This window comes from Lathyrus oleraceus, chromosome 6, assembly GCF_024323335.1.
Source record: "Lathyrus oleraceus cultivar Zhongwan6 chromosome 6, CAAS_Psat_ZW6_1.0, whole genome shotgun sequence".
Taxonomy (NCBI): domain Eukaryota; kingdom Viridiplantae; phylum Streptophyta; class Magnoliopsida; order Fabales; family Fabaceae; genus Lathyrus; species Lathyrus oleraceus.
In genome coordinates this window covers 216,179,660-216,198,139 of record NC_066584.1, presented here as the reverse complement: position 1 = coordinate 216,198,139, position 18,480 = coordinate 216,179,660, and positions in this window count along the sequence as shown.

Genomic DNA, 18,480 nt, shown 5'->3' with positions numbered 1-18,480 from the left:
ATGGGTATCAAATTCAGAGGAATGGCTCACAAACTAAAATTTGAAGAACTAGCCACGAGAGAGATGCTACCTAGTTTATATGCTGATGACTGGGCTATGACTGCCCTTGGACTAAGAGAAAGTGTCCTGTATTTGCTGAATCAGATAGGGTGGGAAACATCTCCTATCCTACGACATTTCGTCACCTACCGGAGACTAACACTAGAATTCCTTAGCTCACTAATCTATCTACCCAGCCATGGGAAAGGAATTAACAGAGGTTTTATCCAGTTCAGAATGTTCAACATGGAGTACCAATTTAATATTAGAGACTTTACCAACCTTTTGGGTTTCCCTACCTCCCTTGATACATTCACAGTGAGCCAGGAAGAACTTTTTGAATATAGAGAACTCGAACACTTTTGGGGTAGCTTGACTGGAAATGACGATCCCGAGGAACATGAGTTTCTCTCTGGAAACATACATAACTCGGCCTTCCGCTACTTCCATAGGATCCTGACCCACACCTTATTTGGACAGAAGCCATACAGCACTTCAGTTTCACGTGATGAACTCTTCATCATATTCTGTGCTTCCCAGAACCGTCCAGTAAACGGTGCCACCTTTATGCTAGCAAATTTAGACCACCTTATCCAAGATGAGCGAGCACCTATTAGAGTAGGCGGTTTGATATCCATGATTGGTAATGCACTCGGATTACGTCAGCCTATGCTTTACTTAAGCCCCTTCTGTGGCATTACTACTATGAGTATACCCTTCCTCTTCAATGCCATGTTTATAGCAAACCAAGGGTCTGACGAGTTCGAGCTTATAATTAATAACCAAGTTCTTTGCCTATTCACCTTACCCAATCCCAGGACTAATGTTCATAACCGCAGTAACTGGCTCTACAATCTGAACGCGACACCCTCTCCAGCTAGATCCGATGAATCCATCCAGGACTATGTGATTTGTGATGACCAGATCCCTTATGCTGAATCTGACCCTCAGACACCATCTGGCTATTATGATATTGACCCTCCTCCTCAGCCTGTTCAGACCGAAGAATCAGCAATATCCGACCTCCGACATAATATGCCCGGAACTGATTATAACACCACCATTGAAGCTTTGATGTCAGAACAAGACGCCCTCAGAGAAGAGTTTACTGAAATGAGACACGAAGTTCTAGGATACATGAGCAGTATGACAAATCAGTTTCACGAGTTGCTATACCATGTTAACTCTTTTGCTCCTCCGGCCAGAGATCGTGCAGATGGATAGAAATTATTTTCTTAGTTATTTAGTTTTAAGTTAGATTATTCATTAATGTTATTTGAATTCATGTTCGCATTTGTTTCCCTTTCGCATTTTTTGTTTTTCTTTCCAATATTACATTATAATCATTTTATTGAAGCTATTTATTTAATTTTACTATGCAATAGCTATTATGTTCTCTACTGTTGTTACCTATGGCTTATTGAATTATATATGCACTATTATACAAAGTAGAATAAGCATGCAGGAGAAATTAAATTGCACAATAAATCAATCAGTAGCATAACAAACAAAAAATTAATAATATATAATAACTTACCAGTCACTCTGAAGGACGCTAGCTGAACATTAGCCAAACAGACAGTGTGACGAGCGTCACACATTCTGTCACGGACGTCACGCTAAGTACCTGTGACGCCCGTCATGCACCTGTGACGAGCGTAACGCCCTTCAGACTAGGTGTACGTTAAGGAGCCGTTGGAGACGAACGTTACACCCCTTCAACTTTTTACCTTCCCCATTTATTCACATTTACCCACAATTATTCACTTTTCAACCACCTATTTTTCCAACTTCCAAAAATTTTCCTATAAATACCCACCAAACCTTCCTTCATTCACCACAAACCACTTTCTTCTATCAAACACTTTTCTTTTCTTTCCAATTTACCTCTTTCAGTTCATCCATCAGTATGGCGGGTAACCAGAATTTCGGAAATATCATCTTCCGAACCGAAGATGAAAATTATCAAAGGGAGCAATACGAGCGTTTCCAACAGCGAGGCGTCGTCTCCACCAGGTATACTGATTTTACTTATTTACAACAATTAGGATTACTCCAAGGTATCGAATGGATGCTCCGTCAAGCCGACTTAACCTTTCTGTGCACGCATAATCAACCCACTTACCCCTCCCTAACCTTAGAATTCTTAAGTTCATACGCATACACCACTCCCGCCGGTGAAGACGAATTCTTAACCGGTACCGCAACCTTCCGTATGTTCAACACCGAGTACTCCTTAACCCAAAACCAGTTGAGTACCATGCTACAATTCTCCACAGAAGGCCAAGTCTACCCCAGAATCCCTCCCGACCTAAACTGGAACACAGTTGCCGTTTTCACCCTCTTTAAGAAAATATCCGGTCTAGAGGCCTACAACTGGGAAGAACTCCTTCTTTCCCACATACATAATCCAACCATCCGATATTTTATCCGCATCTTACAGAACACAGTTTTTGGTAGACCAAATAACAGCAAGGTCAACGCAAATGAACTTTTCTTCCTCGAATGCGTCTTCGAACCGCAAGCTAAGGTAAACACCGCCTTTTTTCTATTTCATCATATCCGCACCTTATGTGCTAGAGGCCGTCAACCCTTTGTCATTGGCGGATTAATCACCACCATAGCACTAGGCTTAAACCTAGGGGACCGCCTCCAAACTTTAGAATCTTTATCTCCCCTATTTATGGATATAGCCTACTGTCGATCCAGCCGCCTGATTAAGAACAGAGTAGGCGGAGGATATTATCTTATGGTGAACAACCAGGCTATTCCAAGCGTTGTTCTACCCAACATGGCCCTAACAGATGTCACAAACCCCAACCGCCACCTCTATGATCTAAATGCTCCCGAAGCCACCGAGCCTTCACAAGCAAACCCGCCCGCAGACGAGTTTGAAGACATGGAACAAGGTGATCCTACTCCTACACAAAAATCTGTCCCGCTCAACCACTCCGTTGCTGCAGCTGGCCCATCCTCACGTCGTCGACGACGAAGGCCTGCAACCAACGACGACATCATGGATGCAATTGATGGTATGCAAGCACAGAATCTCGAAATGATGCAACTAATGCGCCAAATGCAAGAACAACAGGAAGCAAGGAATACCATTACTGATCAGCGGTTCACTGAGTTGCTTAGTCGGTTTGACAACTTAGAGGTACATCAATGATCACCAGGTCCAAGAACCAGAGGCGGAAGGCAGCCTTAGTTGTCATCTCTTTTCCCTTTCCCTATTGTAGTTCATTTCCTTAAAACATTGGGGACAATGTTTATTTTAAGTATGGGGGGGAAAACCTGTTCTTTCTATTTCCTTTTTTTTACAAGTATGTACTTTTCCTTTCATTGTTATTTCCCTTTCTTATTATTTAATTATTGTTTAAAAAAAAATATTTAGATTTATTTTAAGTTAAGTCCCGAGTGTGAACAATTTCTATTATCTATTCCCTCAATTTTCATGAGCCACAACAAAAATTCAACACCCAATAAGTATAAAGGTTGCTCATTTTATCGAACTTGAGACGAATTAAGACAAAAACTACTACCGCCAAACACTCCAAACAAACCTCAACACGTTAGATCAGGATAAGTACCTATTATACCAATCCCTTGAACTTTTAGTTTTATAGTAACCCCGAGTAGTTTATACAAGAAGTCAGCACCATCTTAATAGCAAACTACGTGGAGGGCCGATGAATATAAGTGAATGATTCCCAAAGTAACATAAAAAATATAAATATATCAGGAAATGCACTAAGTAAGTTAGGTGATCCTTACCAGATCATTTAATCTAAAGGTTGCAGATCATACAAAAGCATAAGATGAAAGATCCATTATGAGTTGGTTCAGCAGGTATCTGGTACTGAACTTGGTAGGGCAGACTACGGTCCGATCCCCCGCAATTTGCAATGGACTGAATAACGAAGTTATCCGACTTATGTACCAGAACTTCAAGCTAAAAAGGGGATCAGAGTCACTAACCGGTTACTCCACTACGTGCGCGAAAAGATAAAGGGCTTAATGTGATTTCGCTAGAATGAAAACGGGTGAAATAAGAGTAAAGGAACTAGGACAGCTATAATGGCATTACTTGAACTGGTTTGCATGAGGTGAGGTTATCTAGGTTGTGACGGTGGTTGTCGATGTCAAGATTAAACTCAAGTCACTTCTAAACAAAGTTTACATGCAACCTAGTACGAATTGATGTGTGTTTTGAAATTTCATCTGGCTAAAACCTTTAACGAGTTCTATACTGAATTTTGCTTGAGGACAAGCAAAGATCTAAGTATGGGGGAGTTTGATAACATGAAATTATATCATATTTTAGGACTTAATTCAATTAAATTATATTATTATTTATTTCAATTTACTGCATTTTATTAGATATTACGCGGTATTTCCTTTCTATTTGCCTCAGGTGTCTTATTTGAAGCACAAGTAAAAAAGGAAGAAAAGGAGGTGCAAAAAGGAATGAAAAGAAACAAATAGCAAAAGCCAAGTCCAGCCCAAAGAAGACACAGGCGTCGTGCCTGTGACGACCGCCACGGATGTTGTGACGAACGTCACGCTGCATACACTTATGTGACGAGCGTCACACATGGTGTGACGGACGTCACACCATCCCCCTACATTTCTGCCTTCAGAGACGTTGAGAGTCCACGTTTACACGCTGAATCCTATTTCCACGGCGATGCATCCGTTACGTGAAGACTCCTTGACGCGGACTGCTTTGAAAACCGTTACGGAAAGCATCAATATAAATAGCAACTTTGCAAACCCTGCAGAGGTTCCACGCTTCCACGTTTGCACGCTTTTTCCAGATTTCGGCATTTTCCAATTTTCTTTTCTTCAGCAGTTTAAGCGTACCTTTTACATACCGCTTTTGCAATTTTTATTGTTTTCTCTTGCAACTCTATTTTCCTCTCTAGCACTTAATTAATTTTCACATAATAGTTTCCACACCGGAAACTATTGTGTACCTTTTTACCGGATCTAACCTTACGTTAGAATCTAGTTTTTTATTCCTTCGTTTTAATTTGTTGTTCGATTGAAGAATTCAAGAGCAAATCCTACCGGCTTGTGGTGGAGTGTTCAAGACTACTGTTTAAATTATTCAGGTTCTTTAATTATTGTTTAATGCTTTGTTTTATTATTTATTTATATTATTTGCTTGAGATGAGTCTGTTTATGCATGATAATTATTTAAGTTCGTTTAGCATGTCTGGCTAATTCGCCTAGATATCGGTATGTAAAGTAAGCGGAATAAGGGATCAAAACTAAGTCGGTTTAATTAAATTTAAAATTAAAATCACTCTTTTTACGGTCTCAGTTTACAGGTTTAATAACAAAGTTTTTATACGAGAGTAAAGGACATAAAGAGGTTAAAATCAATAGAGCGAAAGTTTGAGGTTTTAACTGGACAGTGTAAATTGGATATTAATTCTAGATCAGGGCGAGAGCAATTTTTAGAGTTAATTAAATTCTAATCTTTTCCAAAAAGTATTTTTAAAGATTGAATGTGAGGACGAGAGTTAAGCATTCGAATTTAATTGTATAACCTAAATCAACAGAGCGAGAGTTTGAGATAAGGGTGTTTAAACGGTTAGTGTTTTCTTAAAAAGAGTTTCTACGGACTTTATTGCTTTCAAAAAATGGTTTTTGACTTAATTATAAGTGACAACTACGTTAACATAAAATCATGGTTTATTCAACAGAGCGAGAGTTTGAGATAGAACTTTTAATCAATAAAGTCAACGGAAATGATTTATTTTAAAACCAAGAAACCGACAAAGAATTGATTCCCTAATTACGACGAACTACATACCGATATCCGTTTATTTGATATTTAATTTAGATTCTATTTTTAGTTTTAGCTTTTCCCCAAACAATCAAACATTATCCACCTTAGCTTTACGAAGTAACCTTAGATAACGGTATATCGATTCATAAGTCCCTGTGGGATCGATATCTTTTAAAACTACGCGATAGAACTGTGCACTTGCAGTTTGTACCCCAAATTCGACTCATAAAGTCGTGATCATTCAGCAACAAAAGATCTACCAAAGCCATATGCTAATTATGAGAACTGGAGCAATCGAGTTTTACCTCAATGAAGATGTAGATCTTGATTCTGTTGGAGTCAAAGCTCCAATGGTGAAAACAGAACTTCTATGATCAATAGGAAGATGAATGGAAGCAAAACCTCAGCTCAACAATGCCTGAATGCGCAGAAATCTTCAACTGCCATGTGAATCTTCAACTTTCAACAGTCAAGATCCAGCACGAATTCTCAATGATCTTCCTTCAATTCACACCAATACAGCCTGCAAATGATGATTAGAACAAGAACAAAGCAAAAGCAATGCAGAAATTGATGAAAAGAAGTTGAAATTTTTTGAGAGAATTTGAGAGAATTGAGATGATTTTTGATTTGGATCTGAGATTGTGATGTGTTGATCTCGAATTCTGTTACAATTAACACTTTATACCACCTGTTAATCCAATTTGTTAAACATGATTAGCAAAATGAAAATGGATTAGTGAAATGAAGCTTGTTATGCAATTTGGCAAAAATGCCCTTTTTCAAATGTAACCAATGGAACAGTGTAATTCATCTTGCAGCAAATCCAAATTTCTGTTTTAAGGCCATTGCAATTGGTTTGGAGTGAAAATCATGCATACTTTTCAAAATGACCTTTTTTCCCACCAAAATTTAAATGAAGTCACTTGAAAAATGGACTTTTTATGTGATGATTTTTAATGAAATGTGATGATGGATTATGATAGCTCATGTCAAATGGGATTTGCTCAAAAAAGAATCGCATGAATTGGCCTTATGGTGTGAAAGTTATGCCTCCTTGAAGTTCAAAATTTCTTGCCAATGATTTGATCATAACTTGCCAACCACACATTAGAAATGGATGTTCTTGGACATTTTGGAAAGGTGAGAGCAAGATCTTCAACTTTCATGTGGGACAAATTTTGATTTGAAGCTTGTTTGATGATGTAAAGTTGAGGAGAAGACCTTTCCATTTTTGGCAGTTTGAATTTCAAGCCTCTACCACTTGAGATCTTGAATCCAAATGATACCACCAATCATATGAATCTCTTATGAATAATCATGGTGCCCAAATTCTTCAGAATGACCACCATTTATGGCTCAATGGTTGTATTTGACTGTCTTGACCTAATTGTTTCATCTGCAAGTAACAAGGTTAGATGACAATATTTTTGTACTTTTGGTTAGTAAACAAATGAAAAGCAATGATATACAAATGCACACATGCTTGGTGATCAAGAATCACCCTCAAAAGACAACCCACCCACAAGGAGGCAAGCAAGGTGCACAATGATCCTTGAGGCAATGATATGATATGATATGATGCCATGAGGGATCTTAGGGCAAAAATTGGGGTCTTACAAGAACATCTGAGCAGAATCTGAAGACAAAAGGGAAGTCCATTCTGATGATCGGAAATGGAAAGAGACAGAACAAAAGGCCCACCAAGCAGGGTGATAAAGGGAAGGGCAAGGAAGTTGCCAAATCCAGACCAATTGTTGCTTTGAAGCCTAGTGGAGGCATAGCAAAGGCAGACACCTGCTTCCATTGCGGTAAGACCGGACACTGGAAGAGAAACTGCCCAAAGTACTTGGAAGATGACAAAATCTCCATTCACAGGAAAAAGGTGAAAGAGCTGATGATCTTTTGGCCCTCATACATACTGATGTATGTGGACCACTGAACATACCAGCCCGAGGAGGGTTTCAGTACTTCATCACATTCACTGATGATTTCAGTAGATATGGTTATGTGTATTTAATGAAACAAAAATCAGAGTCCTTTGAAAAGTTCAAGGAATTCAAGAATGAAGTACAAAACCAACTAGGTAAGAATATTAAAACTCTTCGATCAGATCGAGGTGGTGAGTATTTAAGCCTAGAGTTTGATGACCATCTGAAAGAGTGTGGGATCCTATCCCAACTTACTCCTCCTGGAACACCCCAATGGAATGGTGTATCTGAGAGAAGAAATCGAACCCTGTTAGACATGGTCTGATCCATGATGAGTCACATCGATCTTCCAAACTCCTTTTGGGGCCATGCACTATTGACAGCACCTTACACACTTAACCGTGTTCCATCCAAAAAGGGTTGAGAAGACACCATATGAGATATGGAGTGGTAAGAAACCATATATGTCTTACATAAAGATTTGGGGTTGCGAGGTTTATGTGAAACGACAAATTTCAACTAAGCTTGAGCCCAAATCTGACAAATGCTTATTTGTGGGGTATCCTAAAGAAACAAGAGGGTATTACTTCTACAATCCTTCTGAGGGCAAAGTGTTTGTCGCTCGAACTGGAGTTTTCCTAGAAAAGGATTTTATTTCCAAAGGAACCATTGGGAGGAAAGTAGAGCTTGAAGAAATTCAAGAATCACAAAGCATAGATACACCTATGGAGGAATTAGAGCAGGAAACACAAGAAGTTGTGGAAGAGCAACCTGCTCAAGTAGAACAAGACCAGCGTAGGTCAAGCAGGATACGTCAACTACCTGAGAGATATGGATATCTTATAACTGATCAAGGTGATGTATTACTCACGGATCAAGATGAGCCTGTGACCTACCAAGAGGCCATAACTGGTCCCGAGTCTGAGAAGTGGCTAGAAGCCATGAAATCTGAAATGGATTCCATGTACACAAACCAAGTTTGGACCTTGGTAGAGCCTCCTGTAGGAGTTAACCCTATAGGATGCAAGTGGGTCTTCAAAAAGAAGACTGACATGGATGGTAAGGTACATACCTATAAGGCAAGACTGGTTGCAAAAGGATATAAACAAATTCATGGGATTGACTATGATGAAACCTTTTCACTAGTTGCAATGCTTAAATCTGTTCGGATTTTACTTGATATCGCTGCATATCATGATTATGAAATATGGCAGATGGATGTCAAAACTACTTTCCTTAATGGAAATCTTCTTGAGGATGTGTACATGACACAACCCGGAGGATTTAACATACCAGAGGAAGCCCAAAAGATATGTAAGTTACACAGATCAATCTATGGATTGAAGCAAGCTTCCAGAAGCTGGAATCTTCGTTTTGATGAAACAGTAAAACAATATGGATTCATCAAGAACGAAGATGAACCTTGTGTCTACAAGAAGGTTAGTGGGAGCATGATCATTTTCCTGGTATTATATGTAGATGACATATTACTCATTGGAAACGATATCCCTACCCTACAACAAGTAAAGTCTTGGTTGGGGAAATGTTTTTATATGAAGGACCTAGGTGAAGCAGCCTATATATTAGGAATCAGAATCTATAGAGACAGATCACAAAAACTGCTTGGCCTAAGTCAGAGTACATACATAGACAAAGTGTTGAGACGCTTTAATATGCATGATTCCAAGAAAGGATTCATACCTATGCAACATGGCATGTGTCTATCAAAAACACAATCCCCTTTAACTAAGGAAGAAAGGGATCGCATGAATAAGATTCCATATGCATCTGCAATAAGATCTATCATGTATGCCATGTTATGTACTCGACCAGATGTCTCGTATGCTTTAAGTGCAACGAGTAGGTACCAATCTGATCCTGGTGATGCTCACTGGGTAGCTGTCAAGAATATCCTTAAGTATTTAAGAAGGACTAAGGACTCATTCTTGATATATGGAGGTCAGGAAGAGTTGGCTGTAATTGGATACACCGATGCTAGCTTCCAGACAGATAAGGATGACTTTAGATCGCAATCTGGTTATGTGTTTTGCTTAAACGGTGGCGCTGTGAGCTGGAAAAGTTCAAAGCAAGATACAGTTGCTGATTCTACAACCGAGGCCGAGTATATTGCTGCCTCAAGTGCAACAAAGGAAGCTGTTTGGATCAAAAAGTTCATTAGTGAACTTTGCATAGTTCCTAGCATTGTGGATCCCATTGGTCTCTACTGTGATAACAATGGTGCTATCGCACAAGCCAAAGAGCCTAGATCTCACCAACGATCCAAACACATGCTTAGGCGTTATCATCTCATTCAAGAGATAATAGATAGAGGAGATGTGAAAATATACAGAGTACCTACACTTGACAATATTGCTGACCCACCGACAAAGCCTCTTGCGCAGCAGAAGCATGATGGCCATACTAGATTTATGGGCATTAAGGGTATGCCTGATTGGCTCTAGTGCTAGTGGGAGATTGTTGGTGTAAGCCCTAGAGGCCAATAATTTTGGTACTTGTATCGAATTATTTATTAATAATAAAAGGATTTTTTTTCTTTATTACGTTTGTTTAATAAAGTCCCTATAATAGCTAGTCTGTTTAATGTATCAAGTATGACTTAATCATGAGATCACATTAAACATAAGGACACTATTCTTAAAGTATCCGTAGTCGAGCTTTATTGTGAAGTGGGATGACATTAAAGCATTAAGACTATTATGTATATAGACTGATGATCACATCTCATGGATCATGGATAAGGAGTTATCAAGTCTTAAACATAGGTATGAATATTAAGAGTAATATTTATACCGGATTGACCCGCTATGAGAATACTATATAGAAAGTTATGCAAAGTGTCATAAGTTATTCTCATGGTGATAATGGTGTATACCACTCTTCGACCTGAAACCACTATGGACCCTAGATGTAGAGTCGAGTGCTTTATTGCTGATCAAACATTGTCCGTAACTGGATAACCATAAAGACAGTTGATGGGTACTCCACGAAGCATGCTGAGGGACATGAGTGACCTAGATGGAATTTGCCCATCCTGCACAACAGGATAAATGTCTATCGTCCCAATATTGAACTGGACAAGGATGACACGGTCTATGCCTTGTGTTCAATATAGACATAAGGGCAAAAGGGTAATTATACACATAAGTATTATCACAGAAGGAATTGTCAGATCACATGACATTTTCGTGTCTTGGGTAGCAGTGATGTGTTGCTAGATACCGCTCACTGTTTATTATGTTAAATACATGATTTAATATAATTGCAAATGCCGCGAAAACCTACAGGATCACACACAAAGGACGGATTGATGAGAGATAGAGTAACTAAGGAACACCGTAAGGTACGATGCCATTAAGTGAATTGTAGAACATCGTAAAGGTACGGTGTACTTAAGTAGAATACGAAATATGGTAAGGTACCATGAGCTTAAGTGATTTTGGGCATATTATAAGATATGGGCCAAAATACACTTAAGTGGACCTTTTAGCTTGAAGCCCACACAAGTGGTTCTATAAATAGAACCCTTGTGCAGAAGCATTGAGAGCGGTTGCATTATTTTCATTTTCTCTCTCTCTCTCTCTCTCTCTCTCTCTCTCTCTCACACACACACACACACACACACACACACACACACACACACACACACACACACACACACACACACACACTCAAAGCCTTCATTCGTACCAGCTAGCACTGTGATTGAAGGAATCCGTTCGTGTGGACTGAGTAGAGACGTTGTCATCGTTCAAAGTTCGTGCTCACTCCGTGGATCTGCATCAAAGGTATTAGACGCCCCTTACCTCCATTGTACTCAATGTGATCCTCCTCTAAATTTAGGATTAGTGTGTTTGCCTAAAAATGTTTGCTTATATTATTTATTAATCGCTTAATTTATTTATTTACAAAAGATTATTCATTATTTAAGAGAAAAAAATTGAAATTACAAAAGAACCTAAACGTTTTTTATAATTGTACTCGCTAGAGTGCTATGACTATATGCCTACGTACCCTCATGTTAGATGAATGATCATGGCACCGTAGTTCTTGTATAAAAAAGTTGTTTGTTGATTATTTTTATCCCTTGAAAATTCTCACGCATCAGGGTCGGGGAAGTGATTGGTTTTTAAAATGCCTTAATACACTAGGGTAGAGGACTTACAATTTGAAGTCTGTTGAATTTGATTTTATCCATTGATTGTTTGCGAAGATAATATTTAATTTATTTTAAAAAAATAAATATTAGAAAATTAGATATAACCCTTATCCCTAATTTTCTCCCATGAAAATCCTAAAATTTTATCCCACGTTTTATTCTGTGTTTTTATCCCTTGAATATTAACCCATTTGATTGCAAAAATATGAATTTGATTAAGGAAATAAAATTAAATAAGATGTAATATGATATATCCCTTATCCCGATTTCCCCCTAATTTTTATCCCTTAAAAAAATCTAGAATTTATCCATAATTGTATCATGTTTCTCGATTTAATTAATCCTAGTTCTATCCGTGATTAATTAAACATGAGCATTATAAATAATTAATTATAACAATCCCAATTGAAATAACTAAACCACAAATAAATAAATTGAATTATGACATAAATTAAATCGTGAATTTAGAAATTTAACACTAATTATTAATTTAAATGAATTAATCCTAAACATTAAATAAATAGATCTCAAAATTAATAGTTAATTAAGTAATTAATTAACTAAAATAAAATAAAAATAAGGGGTGTAATTTAAGTTGAATTAGCAATGGATTTCGAAAATGGGGGTGTGATTAGTAATGAAAGGGGTAAGCGGAGTCAAGAGAAGATTATTCGGGTTAGACCAAACCCCAACTAATAACACTAGAATCCTAAATTAATTAGATTAAATTAAATTAAGCTTAAAAAATAATAAAGAAATAAATAAATAAAAATTAAAATAATAAGAAGAGATATCATGGGGAACACGTCCCTCTTCTCATCCTGATCTCGTTTTTCCTAAAAAAACAAAACTAATGTTTATGAACAAACAATGGTAGAAAATCTCCTTATTGACTTTTCCAATATTTTCAAATTTTTAAACTTACTACTCCTATGACGACATGTGGCCAACAAGTAAAATAAAATAAATGAAATCATTAACATAAATAAGGAAAAGTGATTTCCTTTCTTAGATTTATCCTTATCTTTGCGAATCAACAATTATAGAGAGAGAAAAAACAACACAAGCAAACTACTACTCTCTTTCTCTACCAAAAACAATTTCTCTCTTCTAAACAAAATCTTTAGCTCTATCTACAAACAGTAACCACCATGGCTAAAAGGATTCAAACAACAAATTAAGATACAAGCACACATCAATGATGACGATGATGACGATAAAAGTATGATAGAAGAGTATCAACATGGGAGGCGCGACCAGATCTCTCGTCACCGGTGTTCGCAGCAACTGGAGGTCGCGAGTGGGCGGCGGGATGCGTCTGTTCCATGGTGGCACGGATGTGTCTTCCGACAGAGCAGAGGGTGCGTGTAAATCGTCCATCTCGTCGGTGTCAGATCTCTTTCGTTGTTCTTTTGTTATTACTTTTGATTTTGCTTTTGAATTTGTTGTTGCTATTATGTTTGGTGAAATTTTGTAATTTTTGGAGCAACTTCTGTTTTCACTGCTTGTGAGTATGTGACCTTGTGTTTATTAGTGTATGTGGTGTGAAGGAAAAACGAAAGGCAAGGGATCCATTGAAGACAATTATGTTGAAGTATAAGTAAAATATTGACTATAGTGTCTGCCACATAAAGGTCATGAAGGAGAACATAGATTCAATTACAATGTAATTGATTCAACTATAGATTTTACTATCATGATCTCAATAGAAATCACATGTAACCTTCATTTTTTTCTTATTCAGGATATAACTCTTGTCTTTGAAGTCTGTATCTTTATTTATACAAACAAAAGACCTTTTTAGAGGTTATTGAAAATGTTATTTCATTTCAAAGTGGGGACAATAATAGGCTAATAATATCATGAAAAACTCAAAGGTGTTAAGGACAGAAAATTCATTGTTTATTACTCGGAACAGAAAAAGATGTTTTGTCTACAAGTTCTCCCGATTTGGTTTTGAACGTTTTTTTCCCTAGTGTAACTTGTGTGGTTATATGAAATTGTGTAGTTCTTGTGTGTATTTTCTGAAAAAGGGGTGTAGTATATCAGTGTAAGTGTTTATATGGGTAATTATAAATTGGCTCTACATTCTAACGTACTAATATAATTTAAATATGATACAAATATTTTGGATGTCGTGGATAGAAAGACTTATGTGTAAAAAAGTGTTAGAAATATTAAAGAGCACCATCAGATAATCATCATAGTATGTTTTAAAAAAAATAAAAATAAACTCTGTAAAAATAAAAATTGGGATTCTATAAAAAAATTGCGTTTTGGGGACTCTTTCTTTGAAATTCTGTGTAACTCCTTACACATGCACTTCTATCAAGTGTGTTATTTCACTTATTCAAAATAAAGTGACACTAGAAAACATATGAAGGCTACAGATAAAGCATAGTTCTTCTCAAATCCTCAGATAGTTCATCACTCAAGGAATCGGTAGGATCAAAAGATTGATTTCTACACACAAAGGCTTAAAGCAGATTGGTGATATTGGAAGATTAATAAGTGTTAATCGAGTAAAGATTATGTAGTAGAGTTGACATTATGTTGTATACAAGTCAAGGATATTTTAATTTTCTCAATTGTATTATGGATTGGTGATTGTATTAACTCTTGCAAATATTTTTCAAATAAAAATAAACAATGTAGGTTTTAATGGGAAATCATTGAAGAGTGCACGTAAGCAAAGCGATGACGAACGTTGAAACACTATAAATCTCAGTGTCATCTTTCTCTCTCTTACTCTTACATTTAATTTCATAGTATTTGCATGCTTAGGTATTTCAATTCTATAATAGTTTATCGTTGATTCAATTAATAGTGATTTATTACGTAAGCATTAGGTTTTGTTGTAATTTGATACCTTGTTGAGCTATATTTGTGATTAATATTTTGAGAAACAATTGACGTTATAATTCTCTATATTGAATCATTATGTAAACACACCTAGTGGATTATACAATCAAATAAATTGAATACCTAGTGTTTGATCATGTTCATGTTTGGTGTTTGTGAAAAGATTTAGTGTTAACGTAATCAAAATTTTGAATAGTATAATTTTTCCATTTTCACATCAAGCCTTCCGCTCGTAATTTTTGAAAATACTTTGATAATTTTTATGGACGGCAAGTGAATTTTATTTGGGTCTAGTCACCCCCCATCTAGACCGTTTTTCTACTCTCATATTTACAGCCAACATTGCTTTAATGCCAAGAGAATAAAAAACACTTGTGAGAGTTTGGTTGTACTAGCGGGGTGTTGTATTTGTTTTTGTTCAAGGATGCAATTATCTTGAATAATATCCTTGTTTTGTTCTTGAGATTATCCTGTGAAATCTCTATCTGGTTCTTGAGATTAGCCAATCAAATTTTTTGTTTGGTTTGTAAACTCGACATCTTAAAAACTTTGTTTAGTCTAGGGATCAACCTATGTAAAATCCCTAATTTACTGTAAGAAGGTTGGTGGGCATATCCTTAAAATCTCAAGATTTATTATTAATGGAACGCTCAAGAAGAAAGTCTTGGGGACAAGAGTAGGCCAAGTGGTAGGCCAAACCTATATAAATCTCGGGTGTAATCTCTCTAACTCTATCTCTTTACTTTATTTCATTTATTTTTATTTCCTCTATATTTCCTTCTTCTTCCTTATCTCTATTGAAATAATATAAACCGTTTGGAATCAATTGGTCAAATATTCACCCACTCTCATGTGTTTGGAATCAATTGTTCAACAAGCGACATGAGAGCCTAAGTTTTGTTTTAAGACTAATCATCCTAGGAGGAATGAATGAAGTCAAATTATTCAATAAACAAATCCTTATCCTTTAATGGAGAAGGGTATACTTTGTGGATATAGAAGATGAGAAACTTTATATAGGGGATGAATTTTGATATTTGGAAAGCTGTAAAAATGGTATTTTTGTTCTCCTATATCAAGTTGATGGTGTTATGGTAAACAAAAAGGAAGATGATTGGACCAAAGAGGAATGAAAAAATGCAGTATAATTTGAAATCTAAGATTATCATCACTACCGCTCTTGGTCTTGATGAGTGTTTGTGTGTTTTCCTTTGCAGGGATACAAAGGAAATGTGGGACACTTTAGTGAAGAATAAGAAAATAAGAATCAAAAGTATGAAGAAAACATTTATGATATGAAAAAACGATTCATCCACATTGTAAATCACATGAGGACTCTGAGAAAAGTTTTTCAAAATGAGGACTTTGTTGTAAAAGTCCTTAGAAGCTTAAACTGTAGTTGATAACACAAAGCCATTGTAATTTCCGAATCTATGGATTTGGCTATTCTTTTTGGCAAATTGCTAGAACACAAGATGAGGATGAAAAGAATTGCAAATGATGAGGAAAGTGATAAGAATAAGAAAACTCCAACACTCAAGACCGACGAAACAAAAGATTTCGACTCTGATGAAAAAAGACACTAATAGTTCAAAATTTCAGAAGATTCGTGAAATACGAATAGCAACAAGAGAATACAAAATAGAATGAAAGAAAATGATCATTTACTCTTACATGCTTTCAATGTGGAGACAAGGGACACATGAGACCAAATTGCCTCTAGAACTAGAAAAGGAACCAGAACCAGAGAAAATTCAAGAAACCTACAAAAGAAGCTAAGAAAGCCTACATCACTTGGAATGACAATAACTGGATTCCTAAGATGATGAAGAAGCTAACATTTGTCTCATGCAGATCACATAGAAGACGAGGTAACCTCACATTTCTCTTATCATGATCTTTTTCACATTTGCAAGAAATTAAATAAAGAAACAAGTTAAGACATCTTATCTCCGCATCTAAATATACTATTTCTTTCCTCAAATTTTAAAATAAAGAATCACACTTTATAAAGAATCAATTATGTGATGCGTGCCAAAAAGGTAAACAAAGAAGGGCCTCTTTTAAAGCAAAAAGTATCATTTCTACAAATAGGCCCTTACAACTTTTACACATGGATCTTTTTGGCCCATCCAGAACCAAATGTTTTGGTGAAAATTTCTATGCCCTTGTAGTCATGGAAGACTACTCTCGATATATCTGGACACTGTTCTTATCTCAAAAAAAGACACATTTGCTACCTTCAGAAAACTAGTCAGGATTATCCAAAATGAAAAAGGAGTAAGCATTGCATAAATCTGAATTGATCGTGGTGGAGAATTCCACAATGATGAATTCAATTTTTTTTAATAATGAGAATGATATTCAACATGCATTTTCCACTCCACGAAGTCCCCGAGAAATTGGGGGAGTGGATAGGAAATATAGATCTCTCGAAGATCTAGCGAGAATAATGCTTAATGAGACACATATTCCTAAATATTTTTGGACAGGTGAGTAAGCATTGCTTGATACATGATGAATAGTGTCTTGATAAAATATATTCTAAAACAGGCACTATAACATCTCAATTTTTAATTATTCCTTTTAATTGAATTTATAATATTTATCTGAGTATTTTATTTAATTAAGTATAATTATTAAGGAGGGATGAAGATTTAAATATTATTACTGTTAATTTAATTAGAAAATAAGATATATTTTAGAGGTCGAAGAATATAGAGTTTTATTTTAAAATTAGAGGGAAATAGGTTTTTTGAGTAAAGAGTTAGGGTGTGATGAGAATTAGTGAAAATATTAGAATTATTATTTTAAGTGAATGTTTGAATTATTTGAATAATTAATTAATTATTATTTTATTGATTTAAATTTTATTTGAAATAAAAATAAATAATAGAAATAGAGAATTGAGGCTAAATTGAGAATTATGGAAAATAGATGGGGAAAGGAGTGAAAATGTTAGTAAATGAGAGGTGAATTTATAATTTTAATTAGATTACTCTAATTATATAAACTAAGAGGTAACCTAGTTTTATGGAGTTTTTCTATCACACTTAAAATCAGAATTTGGAAACATATAGGAGGTTAGAGAAAGTGCAAGAATAAAGCTAGGAATTTGGAGGAATTTAAAAAATCAAAGTCATAATTTTTGCACTCCTGCTAGGATAACCAGGTAAGAGGGATAATTGATTCAATAATGAGTATATGCATGAGGGGTAGAATTGAGGAGTCGTTAACCTACAATAGGATGTTGTTTGATTGCTTTAAATTCTGAAATTGGTGATGATGTGTTGTTATGTGATGAATTTGATGATCAAATTCATGTACTATTATGTGCTAAATATTCTGTTATGAGTTGTTTTCGTGATTATGTAATTGTTGATTTTTGAAGGTTTTGAGAATAATACGATTTTATGATAATCCATGTTTAAAATAGAGTGAAGATAAGTTTGGGTCGAATAAATTGGATTTAGGAGTGAAATTTTCGTAAGGGAATCCCAGAAAAGCGCAAGAGAGTATTAATCGTCAGTTGAATTATAATGGAAATTTAATGATCTTTCAAACTGGAGAGTTTCATAATTTTATCATGAATATATAATTTTTCGCTCTATTTTGAAGTCACACACTCTGTTTTAGAGTTTATGCAGGAAATATTTGTGATATGGTTGAATTGA